Here is a 16781-nt window from a genome sequence, read left to right on the forward strand (position 1 = left end):
TTTTTCACCCACAGAATTACCATTTCTAACAATTTGGAAAGCCATAATTGTATTAACTTCTGTACAGATTTTGTTTTTAAATTCTTTTTAACCTTGTTGCATACACATTGAGCTGTATTTTATTCCCCATAAACTTGTGGAATAGGGGATGGGAGGAGGTATCACATCCTGTTTGAATATCCTGGTAGCCTTCAACTCATGACCATGGGTCACATACTGCCTATCTCAAATACTGGGCCATGGGCCACATATGGTCTGTCCATTTTCTGTGGCCATCAGTGATTTTATTCTAATTTTAAAATATCCAGTTCATTGATTCAATATATATGTTTTTTTTATTATTTAATCGATAAATTGATATTAGAAAATACATCATTTAAATTCTACAAATGGCCTGAAAGCAGCAGGTGTAAAGATTATCTTTACACTTGCCCTAACATTTGTCTCTGCTGAACAACTTTCTTATCGATTTTTAGGATTGTATTCACAGCAGCAGCACTTATTGATGCTGTTGTTTCCTGTATCCTAACTGGAAGGTGGAGGTAACTTTTTTCTGCATAGACAATACACATTTGACCTAAAAACAAAAAATAAATTTGCAAATCTTAAGATCGTTTTTCCTATTTACAATTTCTCCTTCAACAAATCATGAATTACTGGACTAATGGAACAAAATTTTATACTAAAAAAAATAATCTCCCGAAAACTTAGTTCATTTTACGAATTTATTTATATTGTCTGCTCTATGTCAGTTTACTGAGAAATAATTTTCCCAACTTAAATCTCGGAAGTCAATTTCAACTTTCATAACTGTAGCTGGCTTCAATTTTCCAATTGTATTGAGGTGATACAGATGAGTTTGCTATCACCATTCATCATACACAAATTGTTCATTCACATAGTACCCTTGATCCTCACCAATAGCACTAATAACTTTTTCAAAGTACACCTTTAATATTAACTGATCACTTGGGATATTTCAGACCATAACTTGGTGAACTTGTCTCTCATGGTGCATTGTTAGCCTCAAGTCATTTGGCATTGCAGTAGTGCAAAGATGGCATTACTTGCTGATTTCCATTTTTCTTGATTGTACTGCTGCTTTAAATCTCTTCTTCCTGATATTTGATTTGATTGCATCACCAAAATCCTTTATTCTTAAATCTCTCCTAAACTTATCCTCTGTTTAAAACTTGTCACAGCTGATTTGCATCCAAATCTCCAGCTTCATTTTACACATACACTATTAATTTTATTAAATATAGAAATATAAATCCAAACCTGAATGTGTAAAGTCCACATTCAGGTAGGCATTTGTCAGAGAAGAAGATGTGCTTATTGTTTAAATGGATAGGGCTTTTTTTTGGACTTTGATCCAATTGTGTTTCTGGTGTTTCCTTTTGGAATTCTCACCTTGTGTAATGACCCTCTACCTTCTAACTTCTGAAGTAATCCTGGAGTAATTCAAGGTCTGTTCTGTCATCTGTTTTTTTTTTTTTTTTCCTCCTGTTCATAAATAGCTGGCAATCACATTCATAATTTTGCTGATATTACACTGTATTCCACTTTCTAGCTTAACAAAACTTTCTGCGCAAACTATCCCAATCACTCAAATATCTGTCACTAGTTTCTTAAGTACAAGTCTCCTGTTCCCTGATGACAGATTGAAAACTTAGTTAACATCAGTCCTTCTAAAATCCAATCTTATCGTATTTCACATTAAAAAAAAAAGGAACTACTGCTATTGTCTGTTGTTCTCCAGTACAAATATTGCATCCAAAAGCTAGGCTACCGTTTTTTTGTTGAACATTTGCAAACTATCAAATCTATCCCTCCACAAAATACTGTTTCTGTATCTTAGAACAGTATTTCATGGTGCCCGATACCTACTGTGGGCTCTCTGTGCTACTGTGTGGCCAGCAGGATTTAAACTGTTTGATGATGCAATAGCCTTAATTCTCACAGCAGAACAGACTTGCTATGCATTTGTAATGGGTTTCCCTGGTATTGCAGTACTTTCAAACAGATGGCATTAGCCAAAAGGTTAATGCCATTTGTTTAAAAGATGAGCTTGATATGCCAGCCTGGTTTAGGACTGATGGTCCCTCCTCGGATAGCAGGCGCCTCCGTAGCCAGGTGGGCAGGAGCAGCAGTGCGTAGCACATGCTTCTTGATTAGACTGGGGTTCGAGCCCGTGACCACTAAATACAGAGGGTGCAGAAAGGTCAGGGAATGACCACCGCATATCCCGGAACAATATGGCCAAAAAAAAACCAAATAACAAATAACCTCGGATAGCAGGCGGTCTCTGGTGACAACACTCAGATGAAACATAACTGTTACAACTTCGAAATCTCTGATTTCATATACTACATGGCAGCTCTCATTGAACAATTTCTTTACAACTATTTTGTCCGCTGTTGCTACTAGAGACTGCCTGCTATCTGGTGAGAGCCCAGTTAATTCTGAAACAGGCTGTCATATCGGTCTTATCTTTTGGTAAGGCTATCTGTTTGAAAGTAGTGCAATACCAAGGTAACTTGTTGCAAAGATAATGCATTCTGTTGCGAGAATTAAGACCATTGCATTATCGATGCAGTTTAAATCTTGCTAAACAAAAAGCCAGTTTAAAGAACAAGGTAGTGTTATAAAGAGAGAAATGTCATCCTTATGCAATCATTAATATGAGTGCTTTCTTTATATTTCTGGATTGTAAAATGTCGATGTTTATACAAATTGTGCCATATTTTACAGTTATCTCTACTAAGTATACGCCTTTAATTCACGCTTAGGATTTTATACCCAATGTATAAGTAAACCTTAAATAAATGATTTTTTATGGCTTCAAAGACAGACTTATACACCAGAATATATTGTAAGTTCTGTTGAGAATGTAAAAGCCCAACAGTCACATTTATTTGATTTTCCTGTGTTGGAAGTTCACTGATTTTATTTTCAGAATAATTTATTTTTTCCAGAAACAGTACTTCAAGTTACTTATGTATATTTTTGATATAATTATGTTTGCTATGTCTAAGTGAAATTTGTTTATGCTATTCAGTTTATACAATTACTATTAAAATTTATACTGAACTGTATATTCAGATTACCATTAATTATATACCTAAATGGTAGATGCCCTTACAGGATTTAAATTGGAGCACCCATTAAGCTCTCAGCTGCTCACATCAATGCCAGAGCTTAGACTTGATCATCAGGCAACACAGGAGCTAGTTGTTGTCAGTGGTTCTATTGTCAGGAAAATGGAAAATATGTTGTGCAAAAAGGATAGGTGGAATAGGACCAGTGTATGTCTGTCAGGGGCAAAAGTTGATGGCATTGTGGAGCAGATATCATCTTTTAAGGTCACAAAAGGCGATACTGTCATATACGTTGACACTAATGACATTAAGAGTAGGGATCTGCGAACTTACTTAACAAGTACAGATCAATGTTGAAAAAAAGTCGTGAGTTAGGGTTAAATTTGAAAGTATCTGCACTTCTACCTAGACATGATAGGAGAGAATATATGATGAGAGCCTTGTCGATCATTTCAGCCCTGAACAGATTTTGCAAGGCTCATGGGGTAGGATTTTTCTCAGCGTGGTCTGTGCTTGTTAACAGGAGAGAATTGTATAGAGATGGGATACACTTAAATAGAAAGGGTGCAAGAATATTTGCTGATGCTATCAAGGCAGTGTTAGGTGGTTCGGAAGACTGCTAACTTGGGAGGAGGAGAGATTCACGGACTAATAGATTAACAATAGCCACAAGCAGAAGTGAGAGTGATTCTTGCACTGCTTCTGTTGGAACTAGTAGCATTCTGAAAAGGAAGGTTCCAGGGATTTCAAGGAGTGCTTGGAGTCATCATGGAACAAGTAAGTGCGTGGGCTATGTTAGGATAACTAAGTGTAAGAATAGGTGCATGTATGCTTGCACGTACATCAATGCTAGGAGCATAGTAAGTAAATTTGATAAATTTGAAGTGCTGGTCAAGACATCAAATATGGACATTGTTGGAACATCAGAGATGTGGCACACAGATATAAGGAATGCAGAATTTGAATATGGGGAGCACAATGTGTACAGAAAGACAGACGGGATAGGATGGCGGGAGGGATTATGCTGTTAGTTAAAAAAGACATGAAATCTAAGGCAGTGCATCAAGTTGATGTTAGTGGCCAGTGCAATGATGAGCCAGTTTTGAGTGACATGAGCTCTAGAAAGCAAAAATGAGAGTAGGAATGTGTTATAGGCCTAATAACTCTTATGATTACAATAAACAACTGTACAGAAAAATAGTGGGCCACTAAATCAGAATGTTTATACAGGTCAGAAGACCTCATTTTAGGAAGAATGTAGAGCTGCTGAAATGAGCACAGAGAGGGACAATGAGATTGATGAGGAGAACAGAGGGGTGCTCTTACCAAGAATGGCTTCAGTTCTGCAATTTGCAGCATCTGGAGACTAAGCACCTGCTAGGATCTGATTGATATGTTTTGAATGGTTTGAGCAAGCTCAGTGCTGATGGGATTCTTCCTCTTGCTTGGATTATGCACTTTTAGAGCCAATATTCATATTGAGGAAAGACTATTGCAGAATATACGTGCAGAAATTTGCCTTTAGCCAGCAAGTGGTTGATTGGAACAAATTTCCATCTGTTGTTTTGGAAGTTGATAGCTTAAACTCAAGAAGGAACTTGACAAACTTTTGGAGGGAATGGATAAGTGAACTGGGAAAGTTTTTTTTTTTTTTTTTTTTTTCATGGCTGATGCTATGTAAACTTGCTTTTATTTCATCATATGCCACTACTAATGCTAATGCTAAATTTGGCAAGTATGCCATTCTTATTTTTTTCTTTCTGATTATTGTTGGCTAAACTTACTAATATAATTTAAAAATTTCACCTTTTTTTGCACACATTGAAGTGTGTATACAGTAATACCCCGAAGTTACGCGATAGGTGGGTCCGACGAAAATCGCGTAAGTCGAATTCGCGTAAGTCGGGGTACAACTTTGCATATAAATACATATAAATTTTGCTTAATTGGGACCAAGGACTAACAAAAACACTAGTTTAGAAGAAAAATATTTAATAAAATTGCAGTTCTTTATACATATTAATACAAAATATGTATTAAAAAAACAAATGACTTACGTTAAAAAGTTATTTCGATGTCGATGGCTTCATAAAATCTAACAAATTCGTCTGACGACACAGCGCGTTCTTTTTTTCACGCAGAATTTCTTCGTAGCAAGCTAATAATTTTTTTATTCCTTGCTTTGTAGCTATAACGCGTTCTTCGTTGGAGTCTATGTTTTCTAAAATTTTTAAGCCCTTTACAATTGAGCCCTTTTCAATTTTCAACCTCTCAAGTTTGCAATTGTCATGTGCTTTTCGCCGTTGCTTCATTTAGGCCTGTAGCACGTGCAATATCACATGGTCTTTCATTTCGCTCAAAGCGTTTCACAATTTCATATTTTTTCTCTATCGACAGAGGCGGACTGGCCATAAGCCTTACCGGGGAAACCTCGGTGGGCCAGTGTGATTTTGGCCATAAACCATAGTATGAGGCCACTATAAATTTTCCCGGGTAAGAATTTTTGATCCAGTCCGCCTCTGTTTATCGATAATTGCTTTTCTTTTTCTCTCTGAATCTGCAGTGTCTTCACCAGGACGCTTCCTTTTCACACCTTTTAATTAAGTATTTTACTCATTTTTAGGGAATAAAGCACAATTTCAAAACGAGGAGGCACGCGTGATACGCATAAACAAAGCTGCGCGCATGTAGCAACTGAATAAACAACACCATAAAGGCAGAGATACACTATTAACACCTCACATTTCTAGGGGTTACTACCATAAAACAATAAAAATCCAGTTGCGTTTCTGCTAGTGAAATCTGTTATAAACTGGTAGTAAACTCGATCTAATTGCATTTACGATTATAAAGATAGCTGGAATTGTGTTGGTTTTTTACGTTATTATGGTGAAATGTGTTTCCCCTTCACTGAAAAAAAAAACATAAAAGCAGCAAAGTTGAATTTTGTTCATCTTTCGCTCTCATTCTCCGCCGTTGCACCGTATATCGATAACATATGAAAAACGACCTTGAAGATAGTGGGCGGCAGCGTTGCCAAACGAAAAAATCAAGAACCGCGTAACTCCGAGTTCGCGTAAGTCGGGGTATTACTGTATAGTCTAATTGATTCCACACTATAGAGGTATGTTTATTCAGTCTACAGAGCTGATAACTCAGACATTTAAGTTAACCTGCTCTTTCAAGCAAAGCATAACATCAACTTTCAAAGAAAGGAGGATATAATTGGCAAGAGTGTAGATTTAGTTAACTTGCTCTGGTGGGTAGAGCATATTGAAAACTACTTTGGCATTTATTTTCCACAAATCACTGTTGTCAGATAATCTCCCGTGGTTATATTTTCTCATCCAAATTCAGTAAGCATTGACAAAAAGGAGATTGGCTAATAATCCTAAGATCCCTCAACATGGGCACCTGTGCTTTTGTGATGCCACATCCCAGTGATGCTACTGGTCCTCCAGATTAGCATTGCTGGGATCCAATGCCCACAGCCCAGGTTCCAAGCTAACATCATAGGAATCCGTCATGTCTACTATACGCCACAAGCTGTGGAAACTCGGAAAAGGGGATCCAGGTGATTGAGGGGGCCCCTGCTTTGACAAAGTGGATAGTCTTGAATAGCTCAGCTAGTGGATTTTGTCTCTAAGGATCAACCATGTCAAAGCCATGCCCCTATCCTCATGGTGCAAGGGACAGGATTCAGGCTGGTGGCAGTGTGGTAATAGTGTCTAGATAGGCCTGGCATCCCATTCCCTAGTGCATTTATTGATTGCTAGGTAGTGAGCATCCCATTTGGGCTCCGTGGCAAGTGTGGAGCCCAGGCACTGAACAAAAATAAAAACATTATGAATCCTGATAACATTCTTCTGGAGCCCCAACATGGTCCCTATCAGAAAACTTAATAAGTGACCTAGATGGAGTCACTTCAGCTTTCCTCAGTTCTTTGTCTCCATCACTAGATGGAGACAAAGAACTGAGGAAATATCAGGTCACCCACACACTACCATGACTTTCAAAGATTTCTTGGATGGCTGTTTTCTACAGCAACATGTTTAGAGAAGCAACAAGTGGAAGCAGTACTCTTGATCTGGTTATCAGCAGTGATTCTTCATGCATTAAGAATCTACAGGTAAAAGATCCATTGGGTGGCAGCAATCACAGTGTACTAATGTGAGATTTAATTAAAGACATAACTACTGTCAAGGGTAACAGAAAAGGCTTCTTTTGCTTTCCTAAGGGTGACTATAAAGGTTTCAGGCAGTTTTTAAATTATGTGCAGTGGGACCAACTGATGATATTAAAAACAGCAAATTCTAAATGGGAAGTATGCAGAGAAGTAATCAAAGAAGCTACTAGGCTTTTCGTACCAACAAAGAAATACTCTTCACGGTTTTGACCTAAATGGATGTCAGATGAACTATTGACGCACGTGGCAGAGAAGAAAAGTGCGTGGGATGCATATAAATTGTCAAGTGATACAGAAGCCTTGGTAGATATAAATTATTCTGTAATCAAGTAAAAAAGGAGGCTAGGCAAGCTAAGGCAGATTATGAGGTCTCTGGCAAAGAAAAACAGCAAAGAGTTCATTGCTTATATTAACGGTAGAAGGAAGGGTAGAATCACATTTGGCCCTTTGATGTCTGTGGATTAACTCTTAATGATCCTACTCAGGTTGTGGACAAATTGAATAGGTATTTTGCATCTACAGTCACACATGAGGAATTCTTTAGGGAAGGAAATGCCAGAAGTTTATCAAACTCTAACAAGGGGCTAAATGACTTTGTAATAACTGAAAGGAGAGATTGTTGAGGATGGACATAAACAAGGCAACTGAGGCAGATGGAATCTATCTAGTTATATTTAGGGAGGTAGATAAGTAAGCAAACTTAGCCACTTGACAAATGCAAAATACTGCATATGGGTAGAAGTAACCAGAGAGAAAAGTATCAACTATGTGGTACTACACTTAAGGTGGTAGAAAATGAAAAAAGACATGGGAGTAATTGTGCAGTCAGATATGGAGTTTTCTGAGCAATGCAGACAGGCTGCCAGGGCAGGTCATGGGGTTTTTTCAATGATATATAGGAATTTTGCTAGCAGGGAAAAAGAGGTATTGTCCCTCTGTATAGAGGGCAATGCAGAGTACTCAGGCCACGCCTTGAGTACTGCTTGCAGGTCTGGAGGCCTCATTTTAGGAAGAATGTCGATTTGTTTGAGCGTACAGAGAAGGGCAACAAGATTGGTGAGGGGAATGAAGGGATCCTCTTACCAAGAGAGGCTTAAGTTCTGCAAATTGCAGTGGCTGGAGACAAGGCACCTGTGCGGTGATCTGAGGTGTATTGAGGTATATAAGGCCTTGAATGGGTTGAGCACGCTGAATTCTGATGAGATCCTTCCACTTGTTCAAATTACGAACCTAAGGGGGCATAAATTCAAATTAAGAAAAGACAGATGTAGAATAGATGTGTGGAAATTTGCCTTTAGCCAGCGGGTAGTTAATTGCTGGAACAAACTTTCATCTGTCGTTGTGAAGGTTGATAGATTGAATAAATTTAAGGAGGAACTGGACAGGCATTTGGAGGGAATGGTGTGATTTTTTTTTTTTTTTTTTTGGCTGATGCTGCATAAGCTCATATACTTGCTTTCTTGCATCGCATGCCACTACTACTAATTATGAGAGCATTCTTGGATTCGGGGGGGGGGATCCCTTTGGACAGGCATGCAATTATACTGCAGTGACGGCATGGATTTGTGAAGGAATGGTCCTGTCTAATCAATCTGATAGGTTACTGTGATGCAGTGACCAAGGAACTGGATGCAAAAAATAATTTTGACATATCCTTGGATTTCAGGAAGGCTTTTGATACTGTTACGCATAAAAGACTGCTGTACAAACTGGAGCAATGTGACATTAATGGCAAGTTATTGCTATGGATAAAGGAATGGTTAAGTGGAAGAAGGTAGAGTGACTCTCAATGGGCACTGCTCTTCATAGACTAATGTTATTAGTGGAGTTCCCCAGGGTTTAATGCTGGGTCCTTTTTTTTTTTTTTTTTTTTTTCCAATATTTATCAGCGATGTTGATGAAAGTATATCATGCTTAATGTCTAAGTTTGCAGATGATACAGAGGTTGGCAGGGTGGTTAACGACAGTCATCAGGGTGAGCTACTGCAACAAGATCTAGGAAAATTGGGTTGATGGGCTGAGAAATGGCAGTTTGAAGTTTAACGTTGACAAATGCAAGGTACTGCACATGGGTAGCATAACCCCAGAGTAACTTACCAATTGAGTGGTACTACACTCGGGTAGTGGAGAATGAAAAAGATCTGTGGGTAATTGTACAGTTACACAAGAAATTCTCTGAGCAGTGCTTACATGCTGCCAGGGGAGCTCATGGGGTTTTGTCAATGATATACAGAAACTCTGCCCGCTGGGATAAATAGGTGATTATCCCTTTATATAAGGCCATGGTTAGGCTGCATCTTGGAGTACTATATACAGGTCTGGAAGCCTTACTTTAGGAAGGATGTAGATCTGCTCAAACGGGTGCAGAGAAGGGCAACCAGATTTGTGAAGGGAACAAAAGGGTGCTCTTACCTAAAAAGGCTTCAGTTCTTCAAATTGCAGCATCTCAAGACCAGGCACCTGTGGGGGAGATCTTATTAAGATGTTTAAAGCCTTGACTGGATTGAGTAAGCTGAATGTTATTGGTATTCTTTCATATGTGAGACTACACACGAGGCAGCATAAATTCAAGTTGAAGAATGATGGTTGCAGGATAGATGTACAGAGGTTTGCCTTTAGCCAGTGGGTGATTGATTGTTGGAACAGGCTTCCATCTGTTGTTGTGGAAGTGGATGGGTTGAATAAATTCCAGGGAGAACTTGACAAATTCTTTGTCGTTATGGATGGGTGAACTAGTTTTTACTACTACTACTACTACTATAGATTTTGGAGCACTTTAACTCAAATTCAAAGCAGTACAGGTGACCCCCGTTTAACGCTGATAATTCGTTCCGCAAAAACAGAGCTCTGAGTGAATCCGCGCTAAGCGAGTGCCGCATTCCCATAAGGTAACATATGTATTCATGAGTTGCGGTGGGTGCCATAGGATATTTCCTAATCAATAATAAACAGTAGTGAAAAGATGCACAAATGTCGGTCAAAATATTTAATATTCAAATATTTGTACATATAAAATATTCTGCATTACATATATATATAATTATATGGTAACTACTTACGTATCAAAATTAAACTTAAAATTCCAATTAAAATCATGAATTTAATCATGAAAAATGTGTCGATTTTGGGTTGAACTTTGGCCCTCTTCCAAATAAACTAAAAGGAGTATTAATTTTAAATCCCCCACAGTTTCATTACCACCCAACAATAAAGTCAACCGATCCTTCGCTGCTTTGAAACCTGACATGTTTTTTTATTTTTCAATATGAAACTTCTTTTAGGCATTCGTTTTCACAAAAGTCCTGCTTTATCTATTAAAAACTTGTTGAGAAGTACAGTTTAACACATAATATCCCTCTTCAATAATTTTAACAATTTCTTTTTTGAGAGTTTTGGCTCCTTCTGCACTTGCGGCTTCTCCCTGGATTTTAAATCTATTCAACCAGCCCTTACTAGTTTTAAAGGGTTCCACATTTTTTTTTTTTTTTTTTTTTAGGTGAATTTCCTTCAGATCATCATATTGGCTAATCTCTTTCTCTTTTTTTTAATATTATTTAACTTAACTGAATTCTGCACTGGATATTATCTTCAATAAAATTAGTCTTTCCATTTCGATCCTAATAGCCGGCCTAGTCCTAGTTGCTTGCAGTGGAACAGCTATCTTTCCTGCTGCTAAAATTAATTTTTTATTTTTTTATGATTGTTCTTACAGTTAAACTTGCAAATCCTAAATTATGGCACAGATCCACTTGTCTTTGACCGGCATCGAATCGCTTCAAAACGTCTAATTTAATTTTCAAATTCAGTAGTATTTACATTTATAGTCTTCGTACTGCGCCCAGACGTTGTTGCTTTTTCATTTTTATTGGCCATTATTAACTCTTTGAAAATGTAACTGCGTTGGTTGCATTAATTACGATACAATGTTCAAGTAAACTGTCCGTTACGCACGATGTCTAATACTGTACTGAGTGATGACTACACTTCGGATAAATGCATATAACGCAAATATTACAAGCAATACACTTGATCATTTTTTAAAATGTTGATCACGGAACTACATAACAAGTCACTGTACTGCAATTAAATTAGCACACGAAAGAATTTTACTGAGCGTGGGAATATTTCTCAAGTCGGCATGGGAAACGTTTTAACCGTATTTTTATATTCATTTTCAAGCTATCGACTCCATAAAATGAAACGATTTTGTTAAATATGCCAAAAATGCAATCTGTAAAAGAGCGTTATAGTCAGATACAGGTTATAATATAAGAAAAGCGTTATAGCGAATCAGCGTAAAGTGAAACGCGTTATAACGAGGGCCTGCTGTACTATAAATGAACTTGAGACATACAGGTTAATTCAGACATCTGTCACCTTACTTAACCTGGTGTTGGTGGTTCACCTGATAGGATGCCTCTTGAAAATAACTTTCTTGCATTAACCATTAATCAATAATTAAAAATCTGTATTCTTTTCTACCTTTATAAATACAGTAATACTCCGACTTACGCGAACTCTGAGTTACGTGGTTCTTAATTTTTTCGTTTGGCAACACTGCCGCCCACTATCTTCAAGGTCGTTTTTCATATGCTATCGATATACGGTGCGATGGCGGAGAGTGAGAGCGAAAGGTGAACAAAATTCAACTTTGCTGCCACATGAGCTGCACACATACAAGAATTTGCATTCCAACTGTCATATTTATATGTGTGCGTTCGAATTCGCGCTCAACTTTTGTCGGAAATTACATCATTTTCATGAATAAAAAAACTCTCCAGGCTTTAAGGTTTCCAAAGACCGATTGACAATGATGGTCGGCGGGAATGCAGCTGGTGACTGCAAGTTAAAACCTCTCTTAATTTATCGCTCCAAAAACCCAAGAGTTTTAAAAAATATGTCTAAAATTAGCTTACCAGTGATTTGGAAGTCAAATCATAAAGCTTGGGTGACAGCTTCCGTTTTTGAGGACTGGTTTGGTCACCACTTCATACCCAAAGTCGAACATTATTGCAAGCCTAAACAGATTCTATTTAAAGTGATGCTTCTTATTGACAATGCACCCGGTCACCCTCCTGCCACCCTAATTAATTTCGACCCACGTGTGAAAGTTGTGTTTTTGCCTCCAAACACAACCAGCTTGCTTCAACCGATGGACCAGGGAGTCATCAAAACATTCAAGGCCTACTACACGAGGCGTTATGTCTGTTAAAGACTTTTGGAAACAATTCAATGTTTTCGATGCCGTAAGAATCATTGAAGAATCTTGGGATGAAATTCACAAAAAAATATTGAATGGTGTCTGAAAGAAACTTTGTCCATTTTTTTTCAAAAACGAGACGAAAACAACGCCAGAAACTGATCATGTCGCTCATATGATAGAAGAAATTGTTAATCTTGCCAGGCAATTAGATTTGGAAGTCAATGGTGATGATGTCAACGAGCTGTTGGATTCACATAGTGAGGAGCTGAAAATGAATGAGCTCATAGAGATGCATGAGCAAAATGTCACTGAATTATCCAACACTTCACAACCAGTTCCACCAGAAAAGCACATGACAATTGCAAGCTTGACAGGTCTCAGCTCAATTGAAAAGGGCTTAAAAATTTTAGAAAACATAGACTCCAACGAAGAACGTGTTATAGCTACAAAGCAAGGAAATAAAAAATTATTAGCTTGCTATGAAGAAATTCTGCGTGAAAAAAAGAAGCGCTGTGTCGTCAGACGAATTTGTTAGATTTTATGAAGCCATCGACATCGAAATAACTTTTTTACGTAACTCATTTATTTTTTTAATACATAATTTGTATTAATATATATAAATAACTGCAATTTTATTAAATATTTTTCTTTTAAACTAGTGTTTTTGTTAGTCCTTGGTCCCAATTAAACAAAATTTATATGTATTTATATGCAAAGTTGTACCCCGACTTACGCGACTTCGACTTAAGCGATTTTCATCGGACCCACCTATCGTGTAACTTCGGTGTATTACTGTATAGTTGACTTTTAATGCAATAGTTTGATAATATTTTTAATGGTTGTGTGACCTGCCACCATTTTATAACTGTTTACCTTTTTGCTTGAAGAGTGGCATGGTACTGGACAAGTGAAACCCCGTGTTTGTTTATAGTTTGTTACTTGTTTACTTTTTTCCACTAATTCAGTAAATACGTAGTCGTAACCTGGTTGTTTTTGAAAGATTTATTGTTTACACATAGTAAAGACAAAAACACAAAACTCAATATTCTCTCAAGATGGACACTACACTGTGGGAAGCAATGTACATAATTTCATATTCCATGAACTGTGAAGCACACAGAATTGAAATAAATTTTTAAATAAACTTGAAAACGGAAGTAACTGATAGTATTGAATACACTGAGTGGACAGAAATCATGGGATACCTACCTAGTAACGGTTAGGCCCAACTTTTGCTCGGATAAGGGCAGTCACATGGCAAGGCGTTGAGTCCACTAGTTCATGAAAGCATTCCACAGGTATTTTCATCCATGCTTACTGCACCGCTGTCTATAATTCCGTCGCATTCCTGGGTGGCGGTTCCAAAGTTCGAATGGACCATTCCATAGCATCCCAAAGATGCTCCACAAGGTTCATTGTCCAGTGAATAGAGAGGCCATTCCATGGTGGTAAAATCTGCAGAATGCTCTTCGAACCATGTTCTAGCTCATTGTCCTGTTGAAAGAGTCCATTGCCCTGTGGGTGCACAATGACCATGAAGGAACGCAGATGGCCTACAAGGGTGGACCATTCAGAGATGCATCTAGACATACAAGAGGTTCCAATGTGTGCCAGTTGAATGCACTTTAGGCTATTACTGACCATCCACTTGCCTGAACAGTTCCTTGTTGACATGAAGGGGCGCATAGCTTCATGTGGTTTCCGCCAAATACACACACTCCTATCCACTCAAAATAACTGGAAACTGGACTCATCAGACCAGGAGATCTAGTCTCCAGTCATCCAAGGGCCTGTGTCAATGTTCTTTCATCCAGTTGAGTCATAATAGAGTTCTGTGTTGTGGTATTAGCAATGGGACTCTGGTAGGTCAGCAGCTCCCATAACCTATTGCAACTAATGATCGCCTGATGGTTTTGGTGGAGACATTTCTGGCCACTTCCCTTGTTGAAGTCAGCGGTGATTTGCACCACTGTCACTCTCCAGTTGGCTGAAACAATGCAAGACAGAAATCGACGGACACATTCATCCACCACCTCTCTCCGACCACAGCGCTGTCCATGATGAGATGTTATTCCGGAAATGGTGTATTCCTGATGCACTCTTGATACTGTTGAATGGGGATAGTGCGATTTCTGTACCACCTGTGAAATAGAATGGTCCATTCGTCAGTCACCCACTATCATCTCTCTTTCAAAGTCGGTTCTCACGACATTTATCCATACTGACATCAAATTACCGTCTATGTGAATGCAGTGAACCTATATGCCTGCCAAGCAGTGGGTTCATCCACTAGAGAGAGAGGGGTGACAGCATTGCATTGCCCAGGACCCAGATAGTAGTAGTGGCATGTGATGCAAGAAAGCAAGTGTATGAGCTTATGCAGCATCAGCCAAAAAAAAAAAAAAAAAATCACACCATTCCTTCCAAATGCCTGTCCAGTTCCTCTTTAAATTTATTTAACCTATTTTATCAACTTCCACAACAACAGATGGAAGTTTGTTCCAGCAATTACCCACCCACTGGCTAAAGGCAAATTTCCGCACATCTGTTCTACATCTGTCTTTTCTTAATTTGAATTTATGCCCCCTTAGGTTCGTAATCTGAACAAGTGGAAGGATCCCATCAGAATTCAGCGTGCTCAATCCATTCAAGGCCTTATACACCTCAATCAGATCACCCGCAGGTGCCTAGTCTCCAGCCACTGCAATTTGCAGAACTTAAGCCTCTCTTGGTAAGAGGATCCCTTCATTCTCCTCACCAATCTTGTTGCCCTTCTCTGTACACGCTCAAGCAAATCTACATCCTTCCTAAAATGAGGCCTCCAGACCTATACACAGTACTCAAGGCGTGGCCTGACCATTGCCCTATACAGAGGGACAATCACTTCCTTTTCCCTGCTAGCAAAATTCCTATAAATCATTGATAAAACCCCATGACCTGCCCTGGCAGCCTGTGTGCATTGCTCAGAAAACTTCATATCTGAATGCACAATTACTCCCAGGTATTTTTCATTTTCTACCACCTTAAGTGTGGTACCACACAGTTGGTACGTTTCTCTGGGGTTACTTCTACCCATATGCAGTACTTTGCATTTGTCAAGGTTAAACTTCAGTTGCCACTTCTTAGCCCATCTGCCCAAATTATATAGATCCTGTTGCAGTAGCACACTGCCATTACTGTCATTAACAACCCTGCCAACCTTTGTATCATCTGCAAACTTCGACACTAAGCCTGATATACCTTCATCAATATCATTGATAAATATACAAAACAGCAGTGGACCTAACACCAAACCCTGTGGGACTCCACTAATAACATTAGTCCACGAAGAGCAAAACCCATTAATTACCACCCTCTGTCTTCTCCCACTCAACCGTCCTTTTATCCATTGTAGCAACTTACCCTTAATATCATTCTGCTCCAATAGTCTTCCGTGCTCAACAGTGTCAAAAGCTTTCCTGAAATCCAAATATATGATATCAAAATTATTTTTTGCATCCAGTTCCTTTGTAACCACATCATAATATTCTATCAAATTTGTCAGGCAAGACTTTCCCTTAACAAACTCATGCTGTGGCTGAAGTATTGCTGCAGTCTTGTCTAGATGATCCTGCAATGCATCTTTAACCAGTGACTCCATTATTTTACACGGAACAGAAGTTAAACTAACTGGTCTGTAATTACTCGTGTCACCCTTCGATCCCCCTTTGTGTGATTGGGGATACATTTGCACATCTCCAGTCCGTGGGACCTCCCCCGAGTCCAAGGATGCCCTCATAATTATGGATAAGGGTTTGCTTAGTTGCTTTGCGGCCTCCTTTAATATAACTGGATAAATCCCATCCACCCCGGGTGCCTTTCTTATGTTTAACTTCAACAGTTTCTCCTCCACTTTGCTCTCAGTTATCCCATCAATTCTGTCCTTTCAGTGTATATATAATATGTTTTTTTAATTTTGTAGTAATTATATGCATAGTAAGCTGAAATATATGTGCATGTTTGAATTTTTGCACATTTAAGTCTTTTAAATTGGAAAGTGGAAGAGACTTTTTATTTTATATGTAAAACATAACTTAATTTTTTTATTAAAATTTAAAGTTATAATAACTATTGTAACCCATTGAGAAAAGTTGAAACTGGCATTGTTCAATCAGAATTTGAAAAAAAACCAAGACATTTTCCAGAAATTAAAAACAAAGTTAGGCACCTGTCAGGTGACCTGCCACCATTTTTGCTACAATTTGAGGTGCTACCACTGCTAGGTTAAAGATACTTCTAGTTTAGTGTAACT

The 16781-nt window shown here is 38.3% G+C and overlaps 1 protein-coding gene across 2 annotated transcripts in view; it reads left to right on the forward strand.

Annotated features, from left to right (window-relative positions):
* The window catches only part of escl (embryonic ectoderm development protein escl), a 159077-nt gene that overhangs the window by 35302 nt on the left and 106994 nt on the right, over positions 1–16781 (forward strand). The window lies entirely within an intron of this gene.

The sequence above is a fragment of the Mastigoproctus giganteus genome, chromosome 8 (assembly GCF_048544385.1).
Source record: "Mastigoproctus giganteus isolate SK-2022 chromosome 8, ASM4854438v1, whole genome shotgun sequence".
Classification (NCBI taxonomy): Eukaryota; Metazoa; Arthropoda; class Arachnida; order Uropygi; family Thelyphonidae; genus Mastigoproctus; species Mastigoproctus giganteus.